Raw genomic sequence first — 23,802 nt, 5'->3', positions numbered from 1 at the left:
TATGTGCTTTATCTTCAGTGCCAGAACATAAATGCCTGGAAAGCACAGACCACAACTTACTCACCTCTATGACCCTCCCAGCCCCAGGGGTCAGGGACAGGCATCTGCACTGGGAAAAAGCCATGTCCCTGAAGAAAAGGATGGAGTCCCACCTCCCAGCCATTGTATGTGCCCGGATCACTGCCTCCTCTCCCCTAGTTATCCTCACAGGCTTGGTGCTGGCATTACCATCACCACCACCACCGCCCACAGGGGGCCTTCCCTGCTCCCCCAGCTGAGCCCAGGTGCCTCCACCAGCACCTCCACGGCCCCAACTCAACCCCCCGATGTAACACTGACCACATGACATTATACCACATTTCATCAAATCTAAGCCACCATCATCATTGTGTGCAACCCTACGAAAGACTGTGGCACGATGCTTTTCCCTTTTTCTCATTAACGGCTTTGCTAAGATATAATTCACATGCCATACAAGTAGCCCACTGAAGGTGTACAATTCAATGGGTTTTAGTACAGTTACACACCTGTGCGACCATCACCACAGTGGATGTTAGATCATTTTCATCACCTCTAAAGGAAACCCATTAGCTAGCACCCCCTTCCCTCTACCCCTTCACCTCTATCTGGTCATAAGCAACCACTAATCTTCTTCCTGTCTCTACAGATTTCTCTGTTTCTCTATTCTATTTCTCTATTCTCTATTTTTGGTATGAAAGGAACCATATAATATGTTGGCTTACATGGCTGGTTTCTTTCACTTAGCATAACATTTTCAAGGGTCCTCCACACTACAGCAGGTACCAGAACTTTATTCCTTTTTATGGGCAAAATAATATTCCATTGTAGGGAGACAGCACATTTTATTTATCCATTCAACAGTTGATGGACATGGGGGTTGATTGTGAATAATGCTGTTTATAAACATTGGTGTACATGCTTCTATGCAGACACGTTTTCATTTCTCTTGGGTCTATACCTAAGAGTCACAGTGCTTTCTTATCACTGAGAACCTTTCTTTCTACTCTTTTAAAAAGTGCTTTTAGACTTATTGAGACATGAATGTTTTATCACATATCACACTGGCACATACTTAAAAAAAAAAAACAGAAGCAAAGTATATTGGCTAAAATATTCAAAAAAAATGTCTTCAATATAAAGTCCAGACCTTCTAAACCATTTTTTTTTTCAATCATGGTTGCCAAAGTCCAAGTTCTCCTGTAAGATATCATCCCCTGTGCCGTGAAGCACGTAAGAGATGCAAGAATTCTTAAAAGATATAGCCCCACTGCTATCTCCAGCCAAGGCTCACCTCACCCTGACTGCTGCTGGTCAACAGTGATTTTACACCATTGAACTTAAGATCCATCTAGATCTCAGAGAGGTTAATATGTGAAAAAAAAAAAAAAACCCAAAAAACAAAAAAACATGTATCTTCAAATTCACCAAATACAGTCAAGTCAACAGAAATACACGAAGTGCCTAGCCCACACGAAATACACGAACGAATGCATGCTGACCTATTTTGGAAATTAAAACTCACTCGCCTCCCGCTTGGGGAGCACCACCAAACTGTTCATGTCTCTGAGCCATTTCCCCATCTGTGAGATGCAGATAATGGCGAGATCAAAAACAAGCCCGTGCGCGCAGGGCATCTAGGAGACATCCTGCAGACAGTGGGCTACTTAAAAACACTTGTGGAGTGAAAGAATAAGTGAATGATAAAATCTTTACCATTGCAGCTAAAATTTCCTGCCCATCTGTCTGTGGGCCAGACACTGTTCAATGCGTTTTGTGCGTGAGAACTCGTTTTCCCCATACCTCATTTAATCCTCACGATGACCCCACAAGGTAAGTACTGATATTCCTCCCAACTGACAAATGAGGGAACTGAGGCACAGAGGGATAAATGAATGAATGGTGAATGAATGAATGAATGAATGAATGTTGACCTATGTTAAAATCCCACACTTTCCATTTCTAGGGGGTAAACTAGTCAGTCCCCTCCCCATTTATAAAATGGGGAAGTGGATCACTTGTATCCCACAGGTGGATGCTGCAGAGGATATGAATCTGTGTGTGTTAAGCACCTGGCTCAGGCACAAGTGGGCAAAATGAAGGCTGACCCATCTGTTAGGAAAAGACGTTCACCTGCTTGGCCAGCGACCTTGGGCAAGTCACATAAGTTCCCTGACCTTGCTTCCTCATCTGTAAAGTGAGCATATGAGTATATCCCCACGGTAGTGGTGAGGAAGCTTGAAATTACCCCCGCAAAGCCCCTAGCTCAGCCAGCCACATCCTTAGAGGAAGCTTCATACTGACAAGGGGTCCTCACGCAGCCAGGTCTGCTTTCCAGGAAAGCCAAACAGCCCAAATCAGCTCCTCTCTGAAGACGAATCCAACACGTGCCTGCAGTGCCAACCCTTCGAGCTGTCAGGCAGGCTGGGCAGAACCCAGTGGGTGCACTCGGCTTCTCCCAAATGAATAAATCATTACAGGAGAGCACTATGCATCCCACTAGCATCCATAAGGACCTGAATTATATATAACAAAGCAGCAAAAGCAATTTATCCCAGGCACGTGCAAGTCATAAAATGGGAGTTCTCGGGTGCCGGAGACAATTATCAGATATTGCGGCTTTTATCAAAGCAATAAGGCCCACCAAAGGAGCACCCTGCCCCATGGGTTCGAGGATGCCTTAATCGGGTTTATTTATTATCAGAGGAGAGAAATCTAACTCTCTCTCGACTCTGCCACCGCGCCCCACCCACCCACCCACCCACCACCCCGGTATGGCTGCTTCTGAGCTCAGGGGCTCTGGGATATGGGGACGAGCTGCCAAGAGCAACCGCCCTTCTAGTGGGAGCCATCTGTTGAGAAGCTGAGGGTGGGACCAGGTGTGCTCCAGATCCCTGGAGGAAGAGAGGAGAGAGAAGAAGGGAATGTAAGAAGAGAAAACGGTATGGTAACAAAAGCTCTAAACCAGAGCTCAAGGGTCCCGCCTTTGCCACTGATTACAGGCAGGGAAACTGAGGCACAAAAAGGTTGAGCAACTACTTGTCCCAGATCACACATGGAGAGAGGAGAGGAGCTGGAATGACAGCCCAGTTAGGCTCGACAGACATTTATTCAGGACCTACTATGTACTGGTACTAGGGACACAGAGTAGAGATGTCCCCACATCTCTATGGGACTGTCCCCACATCTCTATGGGACAGCAGTATGGGACTGCTGACTGCCTCTCCTGCTGCAGTATCAATGGCTGTCCTTATGACTGGGCTTCAGCCCACAAGCCTGCCTTGCTGATGATGCGCAAATGTGCCAAGTATATTCCTATCTCAGGGCTTCTGACTTGCTGTTCCTTCTGCCTGAAACACTGTTCCTCCAGATTTTTACACAGCTGACCCCTCAACCTCCTGCCTCTGCTCAAATGTCACCTTCTCAGACAGGACTTCCCTACTCACCTTATCCAAATTTGCAAGCCCCTCCCCTGCCATGACACTCCATCACCTTGTCACGTGTTGGATTCTCCTAAAGCAAACACAGAGACGGAGTGTGTCGTGTAGAGGGGAAAGCAGGTGCGGATAAAAGACGGAAGAGAAACTATGACATCAGTTCAACATAGCTTCATCCACCCGGGCGACAAGCTCTGCGAGCAATATCGCCCACCAGTGCGTCTGGAGTCAGGAGGCAATGGCCAGGCCTTTGGACCCCACACCTCACTGAGGCACAGGATGCAGGTTGCCCTGGGAAATGTGTGAGCTTGGGCAAGGTGGCTCTCTGCAGCTCAGGCAGACCCTGAGGAGGAACAGGTGGGGGCGATCTGCTGACCACTCTCCCTGCAGCTGCTCAGCAAGTCCTTCCTCGATGGGACACGTGGGTGGTACATCTCCATGTCTACAACACCCTTTATCCTGCTTTCTATTTTTTCCCAGTGCTTACCACCACCCAACATTGTATATAACCACATATTTACTTGTCTCTTGTCTCTCTGTGCAGCTTTCCATGAGGTGTTCAAGGATACAGGCAATGGCTGTCTTGTTCTCATTTCCTGGAACAGTTCTTGGCACATAGCAGATACCCAGTAAATATTTGCTTAATCAATTAGTAAATGAATGAATGAACGTCCTCCATCGCTCCCAGTTTAACAGGAGAGACTGAACAAGTGAACAATTACATTTCAGTGGTGAGTACTGCTGATATCCTAGGTCAGTGGGTGGTATCTAACCAAGCCTGGGGTGGGGAGTGTCCACGGAAAGCTGTCTGACTCCGAGTCTGCTGCTATTTCCACTTATACCACGACAGGACGAGCAAGACAGATTCAGCCTTTATTGCACTCAGGGCTACCCCCTCATCTTGGTATGTTGCACATGGTACTTAACCATTTCATGTTTTTATCAAAAAATTTTTAATGTTTTATTTATTTGTGTGAGAGACAGACAGAGTATGAGCAGAGGAAGGGCAGTGAGAAGGAGACACAGAATCCAAAGCAGGCTCCAGGCTCTGAGCTGTCAGCACAGAGCCCGACATGGGGCTTGAACTATGAACCATGAGATCATGACCTGAGCCAAAGTCAGAGGTTTAACTGACTGAGCCACCCAGGTGCCCCACCATTTCATGTTTTTATATATTGCCTCTCCAACCACATTAGAACTCTGAGCCTAGGGAGCACATCTTACATATCTTTTCTTTATCCAATTCAATGTAACCATGGTGGTTTGGGTACCACTGTCATCCCCTGAACCATTACTGAGTATATGAAAAGGGCCTTTAAGCATGAAGACAGCATGGCTGTGGGTAACCAGGTTTTCTAACCTCTGGTTTGGACATAAGATCTGTAAAAATAAAAATAGCTATTGCTTGGTGAGTACCATGTCCAACCAGATACTACGCCAAGCACTTTGCATACATCGCACCTGTCAATTATTATGGCAGCCTTGCAAGGTAGAGGCTTGAATATTGTCTCCATTTTACAGATAAAGAAACTGAGGCTCAAAGAGGGGAAAACATTTGCCCAAAGTTACACAGTCAATATGAGGTAGAGCTAATAGGCACACTTGAGCTGATGATGTTCTTAACCATGACACTGATCTTTTGGGGCTAATGAGACAGATTGCTTTAATTCAGCATAGAATCATAAAATCAGGGTGGTGAGCTCAACATCTCCATCAGCCTGAAGTCACCAGGGTTTCTGTGTTTCTGTAGGGAGCAGAACCAATGACCACTCAGCCATATTCGTTCTCATCTCTGTAACAATTCCAGATATCTTTGCTCAGGTGTCAGTTGTGTCCTCATCAGAAGCTGTCCCCATCATCAAGCTGTCTCCCAAAGAGATTCATGTGATAGCATGAAGGTTAAGTGATTGTATCCAGATCCTTACAAACAATGGAAACCTGGCTCTTTCAACACACCGAGAGAGGTATCATCCCTCTGGGTTAGACTCACATTAGCCACACTTTGAGAGTGATGTATAAACCAGATGACAACGTATTCATTTGCAAAGAGAGATTACTATTGTAGAGATTGGTTCTGAAAAGCTATGCAACCAGTATTTTCTCTCCTGGTAAGAAGACCAGCCTGGGGAAATAAATAAGAATATGGTTTCTTGATGAATAAAATTGGGACAAGGAGAGATGGATGCATTCATTTAGTCTTTAGTGGCAATAGACTGAAATGGCTGGAAACAAGCATCTCATGGAAAGGATAATTCAGATGGAATCGTCACTATCACAAGTCGACTGGCAACAATACCTGTATCTATCTTGTGGTAAAGATTTTTGGTTGCTCCCAAAAGGCCACTGTCAACCTCCTTCCCCATGGCTGTTTCACACTATAGAGATTGGATAAACATACATTCACTTTCCTTGGAACTAAGGGTAATCAACTCTGGCTAATGAGACATAATGGTAAGTCATCTGGGGGGCTTCTGGAAAGGTATCTGGCTTCTTAGTGAAAGGTACAGAGGCAAGAGAAGAGCTCACAAGTACTAACTCTTTCCCCCTCTTTCTGCTTTAAATGTGGATGTGATATTTGGGGCTGCAGCAGCCATCTTGTATCCATGAGGAAGACGAAAAGCCAATTTACTAAGGATTATAGAATAAAAAGGAAGAAAGAGAGTTAGATCATTGACAATGCTGTTGACCTACTACACCAAAACTGAAACTTCCTACATCCAGAATTTCTATTAAGGAAGTTCATTAAATGTCTTTATTGCTTAAGCCATTATTGTTTCAGTTCTCTGTTGCACTATTACAAATCACCCAAGAAGTTAGTGGCTTAAAACAACCACCATTTATTACTTGTCATGATTCTGTGAGTTGACCAGCCTCAGCAGGGTGGCTATTCTCCTCCATTTGGGGCTGACTGTGGCGGCAACCATCTGGAGGCTCAACTGGAAGGAATGCTCAAAGCAGCCCATTTGCATGACTGGCAGTCGGCTAACAGCTCAGCCTCTCTCCCTATGGCTTGGGTTTTCCACAGCATGGCAGCTGGGTTCCAAAAGGGAGTCTTCCAAGTGTGCAAAAGTAGAAGCTGCACATCTTTCACAGCTGAGCATTTGGAAATTACACAATACCACTTCTACTTCATTCCGTCTTCTTGAAACAAGTCACCGGGTGAGCCTGGACTCAAGGGGAAAGAGACCCTGCCTCTTAATGGGAGGATGGAAAGAAAGTTTCAGCCACCTTTAATTGACCATAGTTATCACTCTGATTTTCCACAACTTGCAGCTGAAAGCATTTCTCTAAACCTAGCCTTGCCCCTGGAACAAGAGATATTCAAAGATCAAGACTCCCTCTCCACTGAAACAAGCTGTAGTGATTGCATTCAAGGTTGGCATTTGCAACTCTGTCCTCCAGGCTTCTGTGGCAGATCGTGATGGGCACAGTCTTTCTTCAAATATGTTAATAAGTTCAATCACATGACAGACAAGTCTGCAGGCCTAGCCATCCTATCTCTTTAACATGACTTTGCATTGCTCTGCTTCGATCTATAATATATTGACTTCATGGTGTAACTCTCAAAAAGCAATCTTCACTCCCTATACTTTCCAAGTGCTCGAGAAAACATTGCTGTAGCCCCCTACACCTGGCATCAATCTTCATCAAGATCCTTGCCCATGGGGCGCCTGGGTGGCTCAGTCGGTTAGGCGCCCGACTTCAGCTCAGGTCACGATCTCACGGTCCATGAGTTCGAGCCCCGCGTCGGGCTCTGGGCTGATGGCTCAGAGCCTGGAGCCTGCTTCCGATTCTGTGTCTCCCTCTCTCTCTGCCCCTCCCCCGTTCATGCTCTGTCTCTGTCTCAAAAATAAAATAAACGTTAAAAAAATTTTTTTTTAATAAAAAAAAAAATAAAAATAAATAAATAAAAAGATCCTTGCCCTGTGTGCCTCACAGGGTTGTTGAAAGAATCAGTTGCGATGAGAACTGGAATAGTACCTTGAAGTGGTTACCAGGGATTACTGTTATCATAATCAAATAAGCATGTTGTGTCAGCTATGGTTGTTTTGGTAACAAGTGACATAAAACCCAATTTAAACTAGCTTAGCAAACAGGAGAAATGCTGGCTGGGAGTCTGAGGGAGTCTTGCCAGTTTCAGGCATGGCAGGATCCAGCAGCTCAAACATCATCAGCAGGACCTGCCTGATCTCCTGTAGGCTGCTTCATTTCTCAACAAGAGAGTTGCAAGCAGCTTCAGGTGCACATCTTGCTGGGTGTGCTTTCCCTAACTCTTTACCCAGAGGTCCTTCTCCTCAATGTTACTGGCCCAAGTTGGGCAATGTGCCCATCCCTTAACCAACCCTTATGGCTTGAGAGCACATAATGAGCTGCCTGGCCAGAGCCTGGGTCACATGATGACTCTAGATCTGATGGGATCAGTTCGACCCAAATTGTATGGATTGAGAAAATGTGGGGTACTGTTACCACAAGAAGGACAAATAGCTGCCCAGTGTACATGACATGGTGGAAGACCATTAGGTGAGGAGTCTGGAATCTGAGTTATCACCTTTGTCCTGCTGGATGACTCACTCTTGCTCCTGAAGCTTGCATTTGGCCCATCATGACCTCAGGGATTCTATGTTGTGTCAATTTACTATCGGGTCATCATGGTATCTGACTAAATCTGACTATATTCCCTAGAGATTCCTGAGAGTGAATCTGATTAGTATACCTCATGTCCTTTTAATAAAGTCTACATCCTTGGCCAGGCTACGGAACAGCTACCCCTGCGTCGTGGGCCACCACCAGTCTAATAACCGATGGTTGGGAAAAGAAGACGCATGGCATAAAACATGGCTAACTTAGCAGGTACACCATGAGTGAGCAGGGAACACGGATGTGACAACAAGCAGGGAAATGGAGTCATCATGGCAAGAAGCATAAGGGAAGACTGTGCAGCTCCATGAGAGACAGGGGGGACTCTCCCTGCCCTTCGCCCCCAGAAGAAAATCGATCCTGGTCTTAGAAGACCTGTAGAATGACTCACTTAATACTGAGCCCAAATTTTCATAGCAAATCATGGGAGAAAAAAGGGCTTTGATTTGGAACTTTAGCTTGAAAAACGAAACTGAGCTTACCAACATAACAAAATTTAGGCTACCATTTCAACTATGCATGAATTCTTGTGAAGAACAAAAAATGTATTAAGTAGTGAGTTTTTTTCGTGTAATTTTTGTGACAAAATCCTTCACTTCAGGTTTGGTTTTCACAGTATGATAGCAAAAAGGTCATTTAAAAAATATTCAAGGGCTTCACCAATTTTTTCCTAAGGCCTGCTAGAATCTTTTGATATTTAAATCTTTCTCTTTTGAAGTGCTCACCGAGTCACTTTCCTTGTCGTTTTTTTTTTCTTCAACTGTTAACTCTTTTGGGGTTGATATGATATTCAAAATATTGAATAACCAGTGTGATACAGGCATCAACCGACCAGAACAGTGGCCACAACAGCCGGTGTGGTGGACCCTGGGAGGTCCAGCTGAATATGGCTCTAAGACCACCTGATTCTCTCGGGTCGTCTGTGATTCTTCTGTTCTTTAAGCATGTCTCAGCACCACTTTGATCAGGAATCCCGCATCTTGGGCAAGATTTTCAATTGACCACTTGCTGCTGGATTACACTGCATATGCACCAGGGTCAGACATTTGGTGAAAGACTGATTCTCTTTGACAGTATTTCTTGGTTGGAAGAACCAGCAATCCATTCAAGGGCATTCAAAATTCAGGGGGTCCTTCAGAGAGACTGAACCACCAGGAAGCTGCCATGGCAGAAAAGGATTCATGCTAGGGATGATAACTTAATCATTAAAAAAGCGTTAATAACTGAAATTGTATAATTATTGAAAAAAAAATGAAATGACAAACTTCTGCTTTTCTACACAACTTCATCACCTCATGGACTCAGATGATAGACACTCAGTGACAAAGACCCCTGAATTCTATTTGTGAACTGGCTTGAATGGATTGCCCTTTCTTGCACCCACGGAGTCCTAACAAAGACCAGCAGGATTTACAAGTTTGGGTCACCACTGGTTTCAACAGAACTATCAGAACTACATGGAAAAAATACGATGACCATGTATTAGTCTGATACTTTCTGAATCTGTCTCCTAATGAAACATTCAAATATCAGCCTGCATTTCAAACTAGAAATCCTATTTGTAAAATTCAGGACAGATCTCTTACTCAGCGGTAGACTTTATGCCCCCAATTCAGATAGCAGGCTTGCCTTGCTAATCGCAGAACAGAACACGTCATGAACACACAGGAGTGGAGAAGCAAATGAACTGAGGAATTTCTTGACTGTGTCCTCTTGTGAGACTTTGGCGTTCTGATCCTTAGCCTCAGGAGTCAGGGCTGGGGTGGGCCCAGGCTGCTGGGTGTTTTTCTGCCCCCAATTTTGAGGAACAACAGCAATTACTTCATGTTCTGCAATGTTAATTAACTGGAATGGGTCAAAGGCTCACCCAGATCAGAAACAGTTCCGAAAATGGACTTGTGAATTCTGCAGACTGTGAATTTTCCTTAATTAACATATTAACATACTTCCTTCCCATGCCTCAAGCCAGAGTTTTTCAGTCTTGGAAATAGAAAAGCAGGAGGATCTAGTGGTCACTGGCTCTCCAGCATAGTGACAAAAAGCTGAGGTTTTGCAGCTAGACAAATATGGATATCAGTCTTGGTTCTGTTCCCTGCTAATCGCGTGTTCTTGGATAAATGCACTTCGCCTGTGTGGACCTCAGTTTTCTCATCTGTAAAATGAGGAAAATAATAGCATCTATCTCATGGGGTTGTTGTATTAGGTATGAGGTGCTCCTAAGGCCTGACACATCACATATGTCCAAAAATTATGAATCTGACCCAGTGGTAGACAATCCTTTTTTTCCCCCTACCAAATGTTCATTATTCTTCCCTGTAGTAATAGTTCTTTGGGTTTCCTATGAGTAACCACTCCTCCTCTCTAGCGTGGTTCAAGGGGTACTAAATAAATCCACCGTGAGTTCAAGGCTGAATCTGTATGAATTTTCTAGGGCTGCATAGACTAGGTAGCTTAACAACGGAGACTTTCTCATGGTTTTGGAAGTCTGAGGTCACGGCAGTGGCAGGGCTGAGCTCTCCTGAGACTTCTCTCCCTGACTTGCTGATATACTTCCTCTCCCTGTGTCTTTACGGGGTCTACCCTCTGTGGGTCTGTGTCATAATTTCCTCTTCTAATGAGGACTCCAGTCATGCTGGATTAGGGGCCGCTCAAATGACCTCCTTTAACCTTAATTACCTCTTTAAAGGCCCTGTCTCCAAATACATTCACCTTAAGAGGTCCTAGGGCTCAGGATCTCAACCTATGAATTTGGGGGAGTCACAATTCTGCCATAATAACTTGTGACCTAGATCTGGCCAGAAAACTTTCCTCCCCCTAATCAGAATGACTGATTCAATCCTAGACACTTTTTTAAACTTAAGTACAGAGAATTTCTTCATCTTCAAGGTGAGTGTTGCAAAGACAACGTGGAATGGAGCTGCTGTGGTCACCATGTGGAAAAGGTCAACATAGAAGAAAACATAAAAGAGAAATGGAAAGAGAAAGACTGAGTCCTGAAATCATCTGAGCCTCTGGATCCTGCTGCACCTAGAGCTCCCTTTGACAGTTCACTCCCAGAACCCACTAAAATCCGCTCTTGTGGCTTGAGCCAGTTGGGAGTTGAGTTTCTATCACTTGCAACCAAAGAAGTCTTGACATGCATGCCCCCTACTTATTTTTTTTAATGTTTATTTATTTTTGAAGGGGCGGGGAAGGAGCATGGAGAGGGAGACAGAAGATCCAAAGTGGCTCCGTGCTGACAGCAGAGAGCCCAATGTGGGGCTCAAACTCACAAACCATGAGATCACGAGCTGCGCTGAAGTCGGACACTTAACCAATTAAGCCACCCAGGTGCCTTAGCCCCTACTCAATTATTAAGGAGCTTGTAGAGCCCAAGTAAATAGAATGGGAGAGGACTGAGGAACAGAGCTGGAAAGTAGAGGAATATTTACAGAAATTAGGCAGGTAACCATAACCATTAAATGCAGGAATCAGGGTAGATTTAATAACAGATGTATATTCCTTTAACCTAGCCTAATGTAAGAAAATTTGACTCTGCATGGTAGTTGAGACAAGGAGTTCTTCACTAAGCCATAGACTTCTCGAAGACAGCAATATTGTCTCATTCAGATGCACTGTAGCTCTGGTGCCCAGCATGAAACAGGCACACAAAAAATATTTGTGGACTTGGATGAGCTTACTAAGAAATCTTTTGCACTTTATGGTTCAATATAGACATCCTTTAAATAGTGGATTTGGCATAGTATTATATCTGCATTCACTGTTGAAGAGTTACATTGATAATCATAGAGCAGCCAAGTATTAATTTTAGCAATGTCTAATAACTCAGAGAAGAAACTCTCAAGTGGGTCCCCTCACCATTAGCTGACCTGTAACTGGCCCCTTCTTTACCCATCAACTGCATTATAATTCTCTGTTGCAACATGGAACTACTTGGCGCCCATTACAGCCCCTTGTGAAAGGGGTTTGGATGGGAAAAGAGGAGAATGTGTATTTATGACACTGGATAACAGCATGGAGTGGGCAGTGTGACCTTGCTGTACTTGGATTACTGCACCACTGGAGAAGAACACTGAACTTCGGGTTTCTATCTGAGTTTTGACTCTGAGTTTCTATCAAGCTGCTGGTAACCTGCCTGTCCTCCTCTCTGGAGAGAGATTACTCCTTACCCTGGAAAGGAAGTAAATGTCTCTGGCACATGGAGCTTATCTCTAGGTTTACCACCTCCGAATATAAGCAAATATCTTCCAGGAAGAGGACAGAACTTACTCATCCTGGGATGTCTCCAGGAAGAGAGAAGGTCTCTACCTTTGGTTTGCTATTCAATCATTGCTAAACAAAGACCATTTGAGAACCCAAGAAATCCAGGGAGAATTGTCCCCCAACAAATACATGTTGAGATGATGCAGGGAAGAAATCTAGATTCCTGAGTCACCAGATGGAGGATAGCCTTCCCCAACCCATGACCAAGGCTTTCTCTTACCAAGAAATATACTTCCGTGATGCTCAACCACTTGGTCTTGTCTATTATGGCAGCTAAGGTTAACTATCTTGACTAATGAAGATGACTTTAATGTACACCAGACAAATTATACTTGCATGAGAAAGAAGAGAGTTAGATAATATGTAGTAAGTTCCAAATGATAAGGATGGGGATGGGATTTGGGAGTGGGCAGAAGATTATGAAGAAGTCTTCATCTTACTAGTGATAGACTAAAAGAAAACAGAATTTGAAAGACAAGCCACAGTTGTCCAGGGACGCACCCCCCAGTCTCTGCACACCCAAATGTCATCAACAGCCCCCCTCACCACTCTCGTGCATGAACATTACACTGAGCCAAAGCTGTGAATGACTTTCACACCAGTTTAGAGCTTTTCAGATCATCTTAAGCTCAATTACAGCTAAACCAATAATATACCCCAAACATCATTATTGGAGAATCACCAACCAGGCCCGCTAATTGTATTTGCAGCTTCTTCATCATATTAGTCAAGTCATAAGTGCAGCATGCTCTTCCCAGAGGATAACCGTTCACAAGGCCAATTTCCTTAGGATGAGACTTTCATATCACATCAGTTTGAACTAATGTGTCTCGGGAAATAAACTGTCAGATCAATAACATCTGCAACCAGAAAATATTGGTGGCAAATAGCAGAGTACAGCCTGAAGTTGAGACCAGTATGATCCTTACCTGACACTTGGAAGCTGTCATGACTCAGAAGCTCTGGGGCTTTCCAAGGGGTCAGTTTGGAGATGCTGTTCACATTCCCTGGCAAGACACAAGGAAGCTTCATTATAATACTTTGTGACCTTTTCCTCAGAGGCTCACCATATCATTACTAACCTGAAAAAAGCAAACATTTATTAAGCCCCTTCTGTGTTCCAGGCTTGATGCCTTGAGCAGCGTATGCAATGATAAGCAGTCTTTATGGAAGTCCACAAAGGAGTCCAAATTCTAGATCTAAAACTTCGTAAAGGCAAGTTTCCTTACTTCTCTGAGTCTCAGTTTCCAAATCTGTACAATATGAAATAACAATAACTACCTTCCAGGGCTGTTTTAGTGATTGAAGAGAAGGTATGGGTTGTGCCCATTGTAGTGCATAGCACACAATAGGTGCTCAATAAATAATAGTTATTGCTATGACTCTAGGTACTTCTTTGTAACTGAAGTTAAACAAATTAATGTTTCCTCCTCAAGTGGGCCATTTGAGGGAAGTTTACCCACCAATCTAGACTGACCCACATAATCTTTCCAGGGAAATATAAAAGGCATGCCATTCTGTTTTTGAAGTAACAGAAAAAAACTGTCAGCTTCTCTTCTTGATGTTTTCCTGTATTTTCAGAAAAAAGCCCTTGACATAACCTAGCATTCTATGAGTATCAGATAAAGATTGAAAAGTCAGTAAAGAAATACAAAAAGGATGGAAGGCTGAGAAGTATTTAACAATCCAGAGTCAAGGTTCCTTTTGAACCAGTAAGTCCTGAGATTGAAATCGAGATCAGGCACTTAGCAAAGGTGTGACTTTAGGAAAATAACAGAATTTCTGAGCCATGGTTTACTCAATGCAAGACAGCAACACTGTCTGCCTCCAGGAGGTAAGGTCAAAACTAAGTAAGGTGATAAATAGTCAAACTTTAGTGACTGTTAATTCTCATCCCCTCCTTCTCATCTCCTATCATTACAAGCTTCAAGTTAATTCAGTAAATGTGTATTGGGCACTATGATGGACACTGGTGATACCGTGTAAATGACACTGACAAGGTCACTGTCTTCATGGCTCCAACCACATTCTGGAGGGGAAAAGATAAATTACTCAGCCAATCCCACAAATCAATGGAAAGTTACATTTGTAAGGAGAGCTAAAAAGAAATGATGTAGGGCATTGGGGCGCCTGGGTGGCGCAGTTGGTTAAGCGTCCGACTTCAGCCAGGTCACGATCTCGCGGTCCGTGAGTTCGAGCCCCGCGTCGGACTCTGGGCTGATGGCTCAGAGCCTGGAGCCTGTTTCCGATTCTGTGTCTCCCTCTCTCTCTGCCCCTCCCCCGTTCATGCTCTGTCTCTCTCTGTCCCAAAAATAAATAAACGTTGAAAAAAAAAATTAAAAAAAAAAAAAAAAAAGAAATGATGTAGGGCATTAATGAGAGTTCTCTAAAACCACCTGGCCGAGGCATTAAGCAAGGCCTCCCTGAAGAAGATCTCTCTCTCTTGCCCATTCTGGGTTGTAAGCATATTTCCTAATGGTGACAGGACAGAAAGTGGCACTGAGGCGGTAAGCTAGGGCCCAAGTCATGCTGGGCTTTACAGGGTAAACTGCAGGGCCACCATGTTGCACAACCACGGGAGACACCAATTAACTGAACACACAGCCTGTTTTGCAAGACCAGCAGCCTTGGGAAGCAACATGCAGAAAAGAGAAACCATAAATAAAATGCAGAGTGTGTAAGAGAAAGCATTCAGAAGAAAACAATTATGGAACCTTCAAGTGCACCTGTGATGGAGTAATAGAGCAGACCAACATTCCCACCACATAAAACCAGAAAAGCCAGATCGAACACAAACACACAAAAATTCTATTTGAAAGCCCCAGGGTGCCTCCAAGACTTGCTGTACAAAAATCCCGGAAAGAAAGGAAGTTCAGTGAGATGCACCTGACGTTGGGCACATCACCTTTTCCCTTGGGGTACTGATGACTCTTAAGCATCATGGGGAGAGAAGCTCAGAAGCAGGGCAGAGGGCAGCTGCTAAAAGGCATAGAAGCCATCAGAGTGGTTAGGATGCTTCAGGAGGGCAGGAGACAAAAACTAGTATTTGGGGATGTCAGAACAGCTAGGAGTTGAAGGTCCAAAACAATTCCTTCCCAGGAAAGGAAGTAATGGGAAGTGATCCAAAAACACTGTGCCAATTTTCCCCCATTTGTGCTGTATTAGGTAAGCAGTCTAGAATGAAAGCAACGATACGAGACCTGACTTCTCAACGGATTTGATAGAAGCAAAAAGGCAATGAAAGGAGATGATGTCCAAGTTAGAATTCTACACATCCTGAAAATAACCTTCGAGGAGGAAAGTGAAATAAAGATATTTTCAAACACATTAAAAAGGACAGAATTTGCCACCAGAAGATACAAGTGAAATAAACAATACTAAAGAGGGTTCTATAGGCAAAAGGAATATGATCCCAGACAGAAATGTAGGAAAGACTAAGGAGCAACAGAAAAAATATGTATGAGGTAAATCTAAATGAATATGGAAAATATTAACAAGAATTCCCTGTGGGATTTATTTCCCATTTTATTTATTTTAGAGAGAGTGAGCATGAGCAGGGAAGGGGCAGAGGGAGAGGGGGAGGGAGCTGGGGGGGGGGGGGAGAATCTCAAACAGGCTCCAGGTTCAGCACAGAGCCCAATGCAGGGCTCAATCCCACAACCCTGGGATCATGACTTGAGCCAAAATCAAAAGTGGGGACACTCAACTAACTGAGCCACCCAGGTGCCCATCCTATGGTTTCTTAAGTGCATGCACATTTAAGTGAATACAATTAAAAACACAAAAGGCAGAAAGAAGATAAATTAGAGTATAATAAGCCCTAGAATTTCTGGCAAGTGGTAAAAATACTAATTTACATTAGACTCAAATAAACAAAGAAGGAATGTCTTAATTTCCAGAGTAATTACTAAAATAAGGTATAAGTAATAAGTTAATAAAAGAAAAACTGGTTTAATTTAAAAGTTTTTTTTGATTGGTCCAAATTAAGATTAAAAAGGGGGAAGGGGAGTAGAAATAGAAAGAATAGTAATATTATAGATATAAAACCAAATGTATCAGTGATTATATTACATGTAAATAGACCAAATATTCCAATTAATAGACCTACTGTGTCAGACTATATCAGAATGAAACGGTTATATGCTGCTCATATGAGATACACCCTAAACATAAGGACACAAAAAGGTTGAAAGTAAAAGGAAGAAAAAATAAAACACTAACTAAAAGAAAGGCAATATAGTTATACTAATATCAAATCAAGTGAACTTGAAGGCAAGATGCATAACTAGATATAAAGAGGAAAACTCCAGTAAAAAGGTTAATCCACCAGGAAGATATGACAATTTTATATTCGTAAGCACGTAATAGCATACTTTCAAAATGTACAAATCAAAAATCTAAAAAGAAAAGTAGACAAATCCATAATAGTGGAATATTTTAACAACCTCTCTCAGAAGCTAATAAAACAAGCAGACAAAAAAATTGGTAGGAATATAAAGATCTAAGCAACATGATTAATGAACTTGACTTGTTTGACATTGGACTGTTTAGCAAGAGACTGGACACAGCTTTAAAAAAAACATGGGGTGGGGGAGCACCCGGGTGGCTCAGTCGGTTGAACATTTGACTTCAATCCAGGTCGTGATTCTCGCTTTGTGGGTTTGAGCCCCTCGGCGGGCTCTGTGCTAACAGCTCAGAGCCTGGAGCCTGCTTCAGATTCTGTGTGTGTGTCTCTCTCTCTGCCCCTCCCCTGCTTGCACTCTGTCTGTCTCCCAAAAATAAATAAATATTTTTAAAAAAAGGGATTAATGAAACGGGATAAGTCAGTGGAAAACATCCACTGCACCCAATGATAATAGAAGACACATTCTTTCAAGTGCACATGGAACATTGGCCCAAAATGACTAGAACACTGGGTCATAAAACAAATGTAAACAAATAGCAAAGATGAATATCATTCAGAATATATATTCTTACTACAATGTAATTATGGAGGAATCAATAATGATAACTTAAAAATCTTTCAAAGGCTGCTCGGAAATTAAGAAAAAAAGTCACAAGGGGCACCTGGGTGGCTCCATCAGTTAAGTGTCCAACTTCAGCTCAAGGCATGACCTCGGGGTTTGTGAGTTCAAGCCTCACATCAGGCCCTCTGGTGTCAGCAGAGAGCCCATTTGGATCCTCCCTCCCCCTCTCTCCCTGCCCCCTGCCTCATTCTCTCTCTCTCTCTCTCTCTCAAAAATGAATATTTTTTAAAAAGGAAAAAAATCACAAAGGAAATTAGGAATACTTTATTAGGAATAAGATAGCAGAAAGTATGGAAGGTAGCTAATGCCCTTGTTAAACAAACACTTAAGGCTTGAGATGGATCTCCCAGAAAAGAAACAAGGATGTTAATCAATAATATAAACATCCACCTCAAGAAGTTAAAGAAAGAACAATAAATCAACTCAAGAAACTAGGAGGAAGAAAATAATGGAGATAAAAGCAAAAATCAATGAAATAAAAAGAAAACTTACAATAGAGAAAATCAAGAAAACTCAAAATTGGTTCTTCAAAAAGGCTAATAAAAACTGATAAGTGCCAAGTAAGATCTTATGGGCATTGAAAAGATAATATTGTTTTTAATCTTACCATCGTTAATATTAAGGATAGAGTACTATTAACAACATTATGCCAAAAGAATTTGACAATTTAGATGGGACCATACAAGCTAGAAGAACACACGCTACCAAAACTGACACAAAGAAAAATAAAAAATCTGAATACTTCTGTATCTATTAAAGACATTGAATCTGTAATTAACACCCCCACAAAGAAATCTCCAGGCCCAGGTATCTTCACTGGTGAGTTCTTCCAAGCGTTTAAAAAAGATGTAACACTGACATACACAACCTCTACTAGGAAATATAAAAAGATGAAACATTTCTCGATTCATTTTTTGAGGGCAGCATGACCTTGCTACAAACACCCAGATACCAAAACCTGACAAGTAAATTACAAGAAAAGAAAATTACAGTCCAATCTCTTTCACATACCCGGATACAAAACTCCTAAACAAAATATTGTGAAATCAAATGCAGTACTTACATAAAAAGGATGTTATATCGTGACCAACTTTGGTTTACCCCAAGAGTACAAAGTTTGTTTTATGTCTGAAATCACTAAGACCCTCAATATTAATGGAATGAAGGACCAAAAAAAAAAAAAAAAAAAATTAAAAAAAAAGGTTCCTCTCAATAGTTGAGGAAAAGCATTTGAAAAGAGTCAAATACTCACTTATTGCTTAATTTTAACAATCTAAGTCAGTTTTGATAAGGAATAGCTACAAAACAACCAAAGCCATCATACATAATGGTGACATATTGAAAATGTCTTCTCTGAGGCTGGGAATGAGTTAAGGATGCCCATTTCCACCACTGCTACCCACCACATCACAAGTCCTGCAGAACCAGCTGTTCAGCCCATGCCTCTGGCAACTTCCTCCTCCTTCCCTCTACCCAGTTAAAACCACTCCTGCAGGTCGGCTGCAGCCACACCTTCCTGTTCTCCATCATTAATGGACTGTATGTTTCCATGGCAGCCACACCTCCAAAGGGTCCGAATCTCAGCCTTGGCAATGAGGAGGGGGGGTCCTTCTAAGTTTCCAAGTGTCTTCACTTATTCACTGCTTTCTCCAGTCGCTCTTCTGTACTCTTTAGAGTTACCCTCTACCCTCTGAACTAGCTACCCACCTTTTCACTAGTTGTACTAGCTAACACATTTTCATATTAACTTTCCCCTGTTCAAATTACTGGCCTGGTTTCTGTCTCTTCACTGAACCCTGACTGATACGAGACGTAAATAAATGCAGAAATAAATAATGTTCATGGATTAGAAGACTCAACATTGTAAAGTCATTCTCCCTAAATTAAGCTACAGATTTAACAAAACCCCAGTCAAAATCCCAACAGGTTTCTTTTTTTGTTGGAATTGATATGTTAATTCTATAATTTACATGGAAATAACAAGGGTCCAAGAATATCCGTGACAATCTTGATGATGTCAAGATTGGAAAATTCAAGCTTCCAGATGTTAAGAATTATGATAGGGGTGCCTGGCAGGCTCAGTTGGAAGAGTCCATGACTCCTGATCTCAGGTTTGTGAGTTCACGCACCATGTTGGGTGTAGAGATTAAATAAATAAATAAAAACTTTAGAAAACAATTATGATAAAGCTACAATAATTAAGACAGTGGGGTAATGGTGCAAGGTGAAACAAAGAGCTCAGTGGAAGAGAATACAGAGTCCAGAAACATACCTATAATATGTTTCTGGAACTTTTCATCACTCCAAGATTTACCCTGATTTACCCTGATTTACAAGAGACATTATTGAAGTGCAATAGGGAAAGACATTATTTTTGAAAACTCAGTTGATGGAAATCCACACTGGGGTGGGGGGAAGAATCTTGCCTCACAAATTACATACAATAATAAATTCCAGGTGGATGGTAGACTTAAATGTAGAGGTACAACAATAAAGCTTCTGAAAGACAAACCTAGAATAGGTGAAGATTGTTTCCACAGGACCTATAAAACACTTTCCAATTTAAATTATCCTTAAATTTGATGTCATTAAAATTAAGAACTTCTGTTCATTAAATTCACCAATAAGATATCGAGGAACTGCTAAACTGTTTTCCTCAGTGGCTGTGCCTACCAGGAATATACAAAGTTTCCAATTTCTTCACATCCTCACCAGCACTTGTTCTTCCCTTTCACTATTTGTTTTTCTTTCTTTCTATTATGGTCATCCAAGTGGATGCGCAATGGTATCTCCTTATGGTTTTGATTCACATTTCCCTAATGACTCACAAAAGAACTGAGTACTAATCCATGCTACAACTTAGATAAACCTAAAAACCAGTATGCTAAGTGAAAGCAGCCGGACACACTAGGTCACATATTGTATGATTCTATTTATAGGAAATGTACAAAACAGACAATCTATACAGACAGAAAGTAGATTAGTGATTGGTGGGGGGGGGGGGGGGGGAGATGAAGAATGTGGAGTGGCTGCTTAATAGATTTCCTCTTGGAGTGAAGAAAAGTTCTAGAACCAGATGGTGGTGATATGCTTAAGCAACATAATAAATGCACATGAAGACACTCAACTGTATGCTTTAAAACAGTAAAAATAATAAATTATATGTATTTGTATTTTACCACAATTAAAAAAACAAAACAAAACACCTCAACAAGAAGAAAATGAAGGGGCAAACAGAGTAGGGGAAGATATCTGCAATACCCATAACTACAAAAGCCTCATAGCCAGAATATACACAAATATACAAATTGACAAAAGAGACAGCCCAGTTTTTAAATGGGCAAAAAACTTGAACAGGCACCTCACAAAGAATATATAATCAGGAAATACAAAGTGCTCAATATCATTATTCATTAGGAAAATGCAAATGAAAATTTCAATAAGACACCACTGTATACATGCCAAAATAGTTTAATCCTTTTAAAATGACAATATCAAGTGTTGTTAAAGAAACAGAGTAACTACAATTCTCCTTCACTATAAGTGTAATGAAAATTGATACATTCACTTTGGAAAAGTGTTTGGTCTCATCTAAAATAGCTGAAAATACACATACCCTATCATCCAGCAAATCCACTCCTCAAAATAGCCCCAAACCAGAAACAACCCAAATGTCCAGCAGCAGCAGCATGAAGAAATACATTGTGATATATTCTAAAACGGAATATTATGGAGCATTAAGAATAAATTATAGCGGTTAACTGACACCACCACACTGCCATGGTTATCTAATGCCAGCGCCTCTAGCTCACCGAGCTCCAGACAAAAAAGAGGGTAAGGTCTCTATACCAGGGCTTGTACAAAGCAGTCTGCCTATAAATCTACTGGTGATAAAGCACCGAGGAAGCAACTAGCTACAAAAGCCACTCGTAAGTGTGCACCCTCTACTGGAGGGGTGAAGAAACCTCATCGTAACTGGCCTGGTACTGTGGCACTCCACAAAATAAGACATTATCAGAAGTCCACTGAACTTCTGCTCTGCAAACATCCTTTCCAGCATCTGGTGCAAGAAATTGCTCAGGACTTCAAAACAGATCTGCTCTTCCAAAGCACAGCTATTGGTGCTTTATAGGAGGCAAGTGAGGCCTTCTGGTGGGCCTTTTTGAAGACACCAACCTGTGTGCCACCCATGCCAAACATGTAACAATTATGCCCAAAGCCACGCAGGTAGCATGCCACATACATGGAGAACATGCTTAAGAATCCACTATGATGGAAAACATTTCATTCTTTAAAAAAAAAAAAAAAATTCTCTTCTTCCAGTTATTGGTAGTTCTGAACGTTAGATATTTTTTTCCCATGGAGTCAAAAGGTACCAAAGTATATGATTCCAAGTGGAAAAATAGGGGAGAGAAATCAGGTATTGGCAGTTTTTCCATTTTCATTTTCCGTGACTTTTTAATATAAATGCAGGGACATAAAGCATTAATGTAAGTCAAAATGTTTCAGTTAACACGTTTCAGCAGTTCAACTTTATAACAATTATAAATAAACCTCTATATTTTTCTAGAAAAAAAGAGAATAAACCAAAGCTACATGAATAAGATTCACAAACATAATATTGGCCAAAAGAACCCAGATAAAAGAGCAAATTTCATAGGAGTCCATTTCTATAAAGTTCAAAAACGGGCCAAAATAGCCTATGGAGACAAAAACATAAGTAAAAACAGAAAGTTACCTGGAAGAGGGCACAGAGGCATGGCTAGGGCACAGGCAAGATTCTAGCTCTTAATATGGGAGGTGATTACGTGGGTGGGTTCATGAATTCACCAATCTATATCCATATATTTGTGTACTTTCTGTTTGAATGTTACACCTCAATTAAAAATTGTTTTTAAGTGGCTGGATAAACAAACCGTGGCACAGACATACAATGGAATCCTACTCAGCAATGAAAAAGGAATGAACTATTGGTATGTGTAACAACTTGCATGAATCTAAAGGGCATTATGGTGAGTGAAACAAGACAGTCTCAAAAGTTACCTAGTATATGATTCCATTTGCATGACAGTCTCTGAAAACAAACAAACAAACCAACAAACTACAGAATGGAGGACAGATCAGTGGGTGCCATGGGGTTAGTTTTAGTTTTGGTTGGCAAACTGGTCCCTGGACACAGGGGACAAGGAGAGGCTAAAGAGGCAGACACTCTAGATTGGCAGGTGGCATGTTTAGTAAGTGAGGGAACTCCCTTAGGAGGCTTGTTCTGGGTGGCCCCAAGCCAAGTAGATCCCTACACTAGCCACTAAAACCTTAAAAGTTTATACAGAGGCCTTAACTATAAGATTCAGTGACAGATTTGGTCCACATAGTCTATGTTTTTCAAAATGGCTTTTACTGTGGGAATGGTGGGTGGAACTCACATTTCAAGGACAGAGGAAGAGGTAAGGGGTCTCCAGTTGCCCAGATCTAGTTCTCAGGTCAACTAGTGGTCACGTCTTCTACCTGTTAGGATGGGTCAGGATGGGACACAAGAGTATTTTCGGATTATGGAATAGTTCTCTGACTGTGGTGGTGGTTACACAAATTTATATGTATTAACATTCATGAAACTGTGCACCCCTCCCAAAAAAGTCAGCTTTGTTGTATAATAATTTTGTCAATGAAAAGTAAAGTACAGGCTTTGCAGTCAGACTTCCTTGGGTTTGAATAACAGACTAGGTGTTTATCTTGAGACAGATAACTTAATCTTCCTACTTCCCAATTTCCCCATAAGAATAATGGAGGTCATGGTGACCACCACCCTCCATAGGGTTTTATGAATATAAAATATGCTAAAACATATAAGCATTTAGAACAGGTGGTACATAAATGCTTGACAAATATTAGTGATCATTATTAGTACACATATACATCATGTGAAATTTTTGTTATAAAGTGTGTAATTTTTAAAAAGCATTACTTTTTGACAACCCAAATGTTCATTAGCTGATGAGTGGATAAACAAATGTGGTATACCCACACGACAAAATATTCTTCAGAAATCCAAAGGAAATACTGACCCATGCTACAACATTATGCTTGGTGAAGAAGCCAGACACAGAAGGTCACATATTGTACAGTTCCAACTATATGAAATGTCCAGAATAGATAAGGGATTTCCTTTTTGGGAGTGAAGGGAATGCTCTGGAATTGAAAATGGTAAGTGTTGCATAACTCCATAACATACTAAAAACCACTGAATTGTATACTTTGAAAGGATGCTTAATAAAGCTGTTATTTAAAAAATACTAATATTTAAATATGAGCTCACTGCTCAGTCAACTCTGTCTACTTGTTAGTCACCTTATATTAATTGTCTGTAGAACCCTTACATATATTTTGCTTATTTCGCTTCTTAGTAAATTATATCTGTGCCT

General features: G+C 41.6%; 1 pseudogene; it reads left to right on the top strand.

Annotated features, from left to right (window-relative positions):
* Positions 1–3,605: 3,605 nt before the first annotated feature.
* Positions 3,606–21,780, top strand: LOC123588366 (annotated as a pseudogene).
* The last annotated feature ends 2,022 nt before the right edge of the window (positions 21,781–23,802 follow it).

This window comes from Leopardus geoffroyi, chromosome D3, assembly GCF_018350155.1.
Source record: "Leopardus geoffroyi isolate Oge1 chromosome D3, O.geoffroyi_Oge1_pat1.0, whole genome shotgun sequence".
NCBI classification, from domain to species: domain Eukaryota; kingdom Metazoa; phylum Chordata; class Mammalia; order Carnivora; family Felidae; genus Leopardus; species Leopardus geoffroyi.
Note: the sequence above shows the minus strand (reverse complement) of the source record. Positions and strands in the feature narration are given on the sequence as shown.